Below are 7,988 nucleotides of genomic sequence, written 5' to 3'. Positions count from 1 at the left end.
AGGCTGCATATCCAGTACCTGATCCTGTCTGATCCTGTCTGTGTTATGTTCCTGAAGTCCTATTGTGTCTGGCACCCCGCACCCTGTGACTGAACTTTCCGGGCTCATCTTTTAAAGATGGAGTTCGGTGTTCTTGCTGAGCTCTTACTATTCTGTGCTCAGCCTTCCATGCGGTGCTAACCCTGTCTGGTCCAGTCCAGCGGAGCTAGCTCCATCACGCTTGAGTTCCTTCCTAGGTCTGATGCCCGGAGTCTGACGGCCGAAGTTATGAACCTGATGACCTCCGCTACCTGGTCCTGTGCCCTCCGTGTCCCAGCCAATGACCTGGGCTGCCACGCCAGTGTCCAGCCTGTGTCTGATGTCCCTCCGGTCTCCGATGTCCTGATTCCTGGGCTGCCACGCCAGTGTCCCAGCCGATGACCTGGGCTGCCACGCCAGTGTCCCAGGTGTCTTTCCGGTTTTCCAGATGTCCTTTCGTTGTCTGATGTCCTTATTCCCTGGGCTGCCGTGCCAGTGTCCCAGCCGATGACCTGGGCTGCCACGCCAGTGTTCCAGATGTCCTGCCTGTGTCCTAAGGTCCACCCTGAGATGACGTCCTTCTGGGATCGGTGTCTGATGTTCTCCTGCTGTGCCTGTGCTACGTCCGAGGCCTGAGAGAGAGGCCGTCCTAGTATGCCCGTGCCCGATGACCCTGGACTGCATCACCCCGTGATGACACCTGCCTGGTGTCTGATGTTCTCCAGCCGAGCCTGTGCTACGCTTGAGGCCTGAGAGAGAGGCCGTCCTAGTATGCCCGTGCCAGATGACCCGGGACTGCATCAACCCGTGATGACTCCTGCCACCGTCAGACGTCCATCTAAGCCTGTGTTCCTGATGTCCTGCCTGTGTTCCTGATGTCCTGCCTGTGTTCCTGATGTCCTGCCGATTCACTATGTGATGACGTCCTTCTGGATCGGTGTCTGATGTTCTCCTGCTGAGCCTGTGCTATTCCTGAGGCCTGAGAGATTGGCTGTCCTAGTAAGCCCGTGCCAGATGACCCTGGACTGCATCTACCCGTGATGACTCCTGCCATCATCTGACGTCTGAGTCGTGTACCCTTCCTTGACAAGAGGAATCGGGATCCTGACATCATTACTTCTTGTTATGTACTGTGCTGTCATTTAAGTAAACTTTGTTTCTCCATACCTGAAGTTGTGCGGTGTAGTCTAGTTCTGCATATCGTCATCTTGTTCACATGCTCAGCTGCCACAGACCCTGCTCGCTACCGTTCCCTAGTCTGGGTAGGTCCAGGTTACTCTGTGGTCCAGTGGGTCCACATTGCGTTCCTTTTTGGGACGCTACCCCACGTCGTCACGGTCAGGCGACGTGGAGGTGTCAGCTCGGCCGCGTTTGTGGTCGCAGCCATGACAATCTACATATATTTCATGTTGATTCTAAACCTATCAGGCTCAGGTAACATGATATACACCTGTTTATATGGGATAAGTGTTCATTGCTCTATTATCTACATATATTTCATGTTGATTCTAAACCTATCAGGCTCAGGGAATATAATATACACCTGTTTATATGGGATATGTGTTCATTCTCCTATTCTCTACATATATTTCATGTTCATTCCCCACCTATCAGGCACAGGGAATATAATATACATCCGTTTATATGGGATATGTGTTCATTCCTCTATTCCCTACATATATTTCATGTACATTCCCCACCTATCAGGCACAGGGAATCTAATATGCACCTGTTTATATCAGACTAGATGGTGGCCCGATTCTAATGCATCGGGTATCTACTATATAATTGTCTAAGGGTCACTTCCGTCTGTCTGTCCTTCTGTCTGTCTTTCTTTCTGTCACGGATATTCATTGGTCGCGGCCTCTGTCATGGAATCCAAGTCGCTGATTGGTCTCAGCAGCTGCCTGTCATGGCTGCCGCGACCAATCAGCGACAGGCACAGTCTGATTAGTCCCTCCCCTACAGTCACTGCCCGGTGCCCGCTCCATAATGCCCTTCCCCTCCAGTCACCGCTCACACAGGGTTAATGGCAGCGGTAACGGGCCGCGGTGTAATGCACTCCATTACCGCTGCTATTAACCCTGTGTGTCCCCAACTATTTACTATTGACGCTGCCTATGCAGAATCAATAGTAAAAATAATAATAAAAAAAACCAAACCCTGCTATACTCACCATCCGCCGCCTTTTGCGCTCCTAGCGACGCTACGGTGACCGCTCCATACAAGCGTCAGGTTCCGGTCCCAAGGATGGTATGCCAGAAGGACCTGCCATGACGTCACGGTCATGTGACCGCAACATGATCACAGGCCCTGCGAGAAGGACCTACCATGACGTCGCTGTCACATGACCGTGACGTCATGGAAGGTCCTTCTGGCATACCATCCTGGGACCGGAAGCTGCCGCCTGCGGTCGTCATGGTCATGTGACCGCGACGTCATCACAGGTCCTGCGCGCCTGCGCGAGAAGGACCTGCCATGACGTCACGGTCATGTGACCACGACTTCATCACACCCTGGGACGGGAAGCTGACGCCTGCACCGCGCACAGAGCCAGGACTTCAACAGGCCTTTGGAGGGTGAGTATATGTTTATTTTTTATTTTAACTGTATACTACGTGGCTCTGTGCTGTATACTATGTACGTGGCTTGCCAATATACTACGTGACTGGGCAATATACTACGTAGCTGGGCAATATACTATGTACGTGACTGGGTAATATACTACGTAGCTGGGCAATATACTACGTGGCTGGGCAATATACTACGTGGACATGCATATTTTAGAATACAAGATGCGTTAGAATCGGGCCACCATCTAGTTCTAGAATATGTATGTCCACGTAGTATATTGCCCAGCTATGTGTTAATTCTCCTATTCTCTACATATATTTCATGTTCATTCCCCACCTATCAAGCTCAGGTAATATAATATACACCTGTTTATATGGGATACGTGTTCTTTCTCCTATTCTCTACATATATTTCATGTACATTCCCCACATATCAGGCTCAGGGAATATAATATACACCTGTTTACATCGGATATGTGTTCATTCTCCTATTCTCTACATATGAAAAAAAGTGGTATTCACCTGCGCTGTCTACAAAAACGAACAATAAAATGAAAAATAGATGAACAAATGAATAAGAGAGCACTTACTTAATGAGTAATCAGTGGTTATGCAGCGGATGTTGTAGTAGGTCCTTAACCCCTTCATAACCTTGGGATTTTCCGTTTTTCCGTGTTCGTTTTTCGCTCCCCTCCTTCCCAGAGCCATAACTTTTTTATTTTTCTGTCAATTTGGCCATGTGAGGGCTTATTTCTTGCGGGACGAGTTGTACTTTAAAACATCATCATTGGTTTTACCATGTCATGTACTAGAAACCGGGAAAAAAATTCCAAGTGCAGTGAAATTGCAAAAAAAGTGCAGTCCCACACCTGTTTTTTGTTTGGCTTTTTTGCTAGGTTCACTAAATGGTAAAACTGACCTGCCATTATGATTCTCCAGGTCAGTACGAGTTCATAGACACCTAACAAGACTAGGTTATTTTTATCTAAGTGGTGAAAAAAAATTCCAAACTTTGCTAAAAAAAAATAAAAAAAAAAAAAATTGCGCCATGTTCCGATACTCGTAGCGTCTCCATTTTTCATGATCTGGGGTCGGTTGAGGGCTTATTTTTTGCATGCCGAGCTGGCATTTTTAATGATTCCAATTCGGTGCAGATACGTTCTTTTGATCACCCGTTATTGCATTTTAATGCAATGTTGCAGTGACCAAAAAAACGTAATTCTGGCGTTTCGAATTTTTTTCTCGTTACGCCGTTTAGCGATCAGGTTAATGCTTTTTTTTATTGATCGGGCGATTCTGAACGTGGCGATACCAAATATGTGTAGGTTTGATTTTTCTTTTATTGATTTATTTTGATTGGGGCGAAAGGGGGGGGGGTGATTTAAACTTTTATATATTTTTTATTTTTTTCACTTTTTTTTTTTACTTTTGCCATGATTCAATAGCCTCCATGGGAGGCTAGAAGCAGGCACAGCACGATCGGCTCTGCTACATAGCAGCGATCATAAGATCGCTGCTATACAGCAGAAATGCAGGTGTGCTGTGAGCGCCGACCACAGGGTGGCGCTCACAGCTGCTGGAGGTCAGTAACCCTAGAGGTCTCAAGGTCCTCTATGGTTACCATTCAGAAGCATCGCCGACCTCCGATCATGTGACGGGGGTCGGCGATGTCGTCATTTCCGGCCGCCCGGACGGATGCGGTAGTTAAATGCCGCTGTCTGCGTTTGACAGCGGCATTTAACTAGGCGCGAGCAGATCGCATTTCTGCCCGCGCCTATTGCGGGCACATGTCAGCTGATCAAAACAGCTGACATGTCCCGGCTTTGATGCGGGCTCACCGCAGAGCCCTGCATCAAAGCAGGGGAGCTGACCTCGGACGTACTATCCCGTCCGAGGTCAGTAAGGGGTTAAAGTACTACCAGAATCTTAGGGGAACGAGAAGAAAAAAAAAAAAAAAAAAAGTGTAAATGTTTGTATTGGTGAATATAGTGAGACTAAATAGATTTATAATATATACTCACTCAGATATTAGATGGAAATGTGCAATGAAGAGACGTGATAGGTATGGTTTTAAATAAATGCAGTCTAGTTTTCCCAGTACACAATAAACTTACTGCTGATGGGAGTAGCGCAGGATTCCGTTAGGTTAAGGTACTAAGATGACTGTCAGGTGCTGGCTGACAAGGATTACTGTGATTAGAATTGATTGCCCGTATGGATTCTGCAGGAGGGTGCAGATTTTCTGCAGAAAATTCTGCACCGATTCTGCATCGTGTGCACACAGCCCAATTCCTAACCAACAGACAATTCAATTGAGTTCCACAGCTCAATACCTAATTACATATCAGTAACTTTCTGCATTGGTGCACAAACAATCATCCAATTAATGATACGATTCACTAACTGAATCAGCACTGGCAGCAATTACACATAGGAGAGGAGGGCATACAACAAAAGAGAAAAGAAACATGCACAAACGCAGGGATCACCGAGACTGTATATAGTATATAAACAAATAACGTTTTATTTAATGTCTTTTAACCACACAACTGGAATTTAAAAACAAATACAGAAAAATACACCCAAGAACAAGGGCAGTGTACAAGGATGATATCTTGCCAATGGAAGAGGACAATCCCTCACCAAATAACCTCAAAGAATCGTATAATGCCCCACAAACATCAATAAATCATATTTTACCTCCAAACAGCCTATTTGATTATGGATTGGTACCCAATGTAGATATAAAGCATATAATATAGTATAAAGTGCAGTTATGGTGCTAATATAACGAGCAGCAAGAACACATGTAGCTAAATAACCCAAAAGCACAAATAACAGTTTGGCACCAAATCTAGATAGGAATCTCAGTAGATTCACAGCATGATTGAGCAAAAAGACCCCAAAAGGTTAATCAGGGGAAAAAAAAAAAATTATTACATTTACCCAACAAAATAGTTCCAAATAGGCCAGCTCACATACTGCATAGGGCTGAGGGGTTTGAGGCAAAAAGAGGGAAAGTCAACTCCAAAATAGCCCACCCAACGCGTATCGTCACCTCAGTGACTTCATCAGGGGTGAAGTAATGTGGTCGCTCACAGACCATGGTATAACTAGCACTCACAAATTGTGGAAGTCATTGCAGCTGTGGCGTGAGTCATCCTGGAGCTCAGACACTCACATGGTATTTCCAATGGACCGTGAAACAGGTGGAGCAGGATGAAACTGAATGCTGGTATTTCCTAGGCGTCCCAGAAGTCACCAGTGCGCATGACCAGGGATCTCCATGGAGATGCAGTGATACCAGCCTTAGGCTGGTTTCACACTTGCGTTTTTATCTGCATGCGTTTTTTAAAAAAACGCATGTGTGAAAAACGCATGTAAACGCGGTAAAACGCATGCGTTTTTTAGACGCATGCGTTTTTATAGAAAAACACAAGAAAACACAAGAAAACACAAAAAAAAACAAGAAAACCCTAACCCTAACCCTACCCCTACCCCTAACCCTAACCCTAAACGTGACTGAAATACGTGGCACTGAAATACGTGGCACTGAAATACGTGCAACTGAAATACGTGGTACTTAAATACGTGGCACTTAAATACGTGGCACGTGGCACTTAAATACGTGGCACGTGGCACTTAAATATGTGGCACGTGGCACTTAAATATGTGGCACGTGGCACTTAAATACGTGGCACTTAAATATGTGGCACGTGGCACTTAAATATGTGGCACGTGGCACTTAAATATGTGGCACGTGGCACTTAAATACGTGGCACGTGGCATACGTGGCACTGAAATACGTGGCAATATGACTGTCAGAAAATGTTCATTAAACGGTTAGGGGTGAGGTTAGGGGTAGAGTTAGGGTTAGGGTTTGGATCCCTTTATCACCTTGATGGTTTTAGCGCAAACAAACGCATGTGCTTAAAAACGCATGCGTTTACATAGACAGCAATGCATTTTTTTGCCGCGAAAAAACGCATGCGTTTTTTCGCGGCAAAAAAACGCGCAAGAAAATACTGCAGGTAGCATTTTTGAAAATGAACGCATGCAGACAAAAAACGCATGCGTTTAAAAACGCGACCAAATGCATGTGCAAAAAAACGCATGCGTTTTCAATGTTAAATATAGGAAAAAAAAAAGCATGCGTTTTTTGTGCAAAAAACGCTGCAGACAAAAACGCAAGTGTGAAACCAGCCTTATTGCGCAAGCGTGGACATCACAATCGCAACCACCAGGCGATCGCTACTGCGCATCTAATATATAATTGCCTAGAATACTACTTCCTGCAATTTGTGCCAACTTCCGTGGCTTTGTCCGTAGCTAATGTCCGGAGCTAATGTCCGGAGATAAGTGACGTCACCAGTGTCCTACACCCAGGCAGAGCACAGGGGCCCCAGGCAGAACATGGGGCCCCAGGCAGAACACAGGGGCCCCAGGCAGAGCACACACCAAATCGGAGGCCGAGGGTCCCCGCCCACCAAATCGGAGGCCGAGGGTCCCCGCCCACCAAATCAGAGGCCGAGGGTCCCTGCCCACCAAATCGGAGGCCGGGGGTTCCCGCCCTCCAAATCGGAGGCCGAGGGGCCCCGCCCACCACATCGGAGGCCGAAGGGCCCTGCCCACCAAATCGGAGGCCGAGGGTCCCCGCCCACCAAATCGGAGGCCGAGGGTCCCCGCCCACCAAATCGGAGGACGAGGGTCCCCACCCACCAAAGCGGAGGCCGAGGGTCCCCGCCCACCAAATCGGAGGCCGGTCCCCGCCCACCAAATCGGAGGCCGAGGGTCCCCACCCACCAAATCGGAGGACGAGGGGCCCCACCAACCAAATGGGAGGCCGAGGAGTCCCGCCCACCAAAAGTAAGTGCGGCACCAAAAGTATGTGCGCCCCCAGGTTGAAAAAGTAAGTGCGCCCCCGGGTGCAAAAGTAAGTGCGCCCCCGGGTGCAAAAGTAAGTGCGCCCCCGGGTGCAAAAGTAAGTGCGCCCCCGGGTGCAAAAGTAAGTGCGCCTCCGGGTGCAAAAGTAAGTGCGCCCCCGGGTGCAAAAGTAAGCGCGCCCCCGACCCCGGGTGCAAAAGTAAGCGCGCCCCCCAGTCCCGTGTGTGAAAAGTGCTGCTGTAAAGCTGGTAGCGCTGTTCAAGCACCATGTATTTCCTTCAGGAAATGCCCATCTAATATATAATTGCCTAGAATACTACTTCCTGCAATTTGTGCCAACTTCCGTGGCTTTGTCCGGAGCTAATGTCCGGAGCTAATGTCCGGAGATAAGTGACGTCACCAGTGTCCTACACCCAGGCAGAGCACAGGGGCCCCAGGCAGCATATGGGGCCCCAGGCAGCATATGGGGCCCCAGGCAGAGCACAGTGGCCCCAGGCAGAGCACAGGGGCCCC

The sequence above is a fragment of the Ranitomeya variabilis genome, chromosome 2, assembly GCF_051348905.1.
Source record: "Ranitomeya variabilis isolate aRanVar5 chromosome 2, aRanVar5.hap1, whole genome shotgun sequence".
Classification (NCBI taxonomy): Eukaryota; Metazoa; Chordata; class Amphibia; order Anura; family Dendrobatidae; genus Ranitomeya; species Ranitomeya variabilis.
This window is presented reverse-complemented; position numbering follows the sequence as displayed.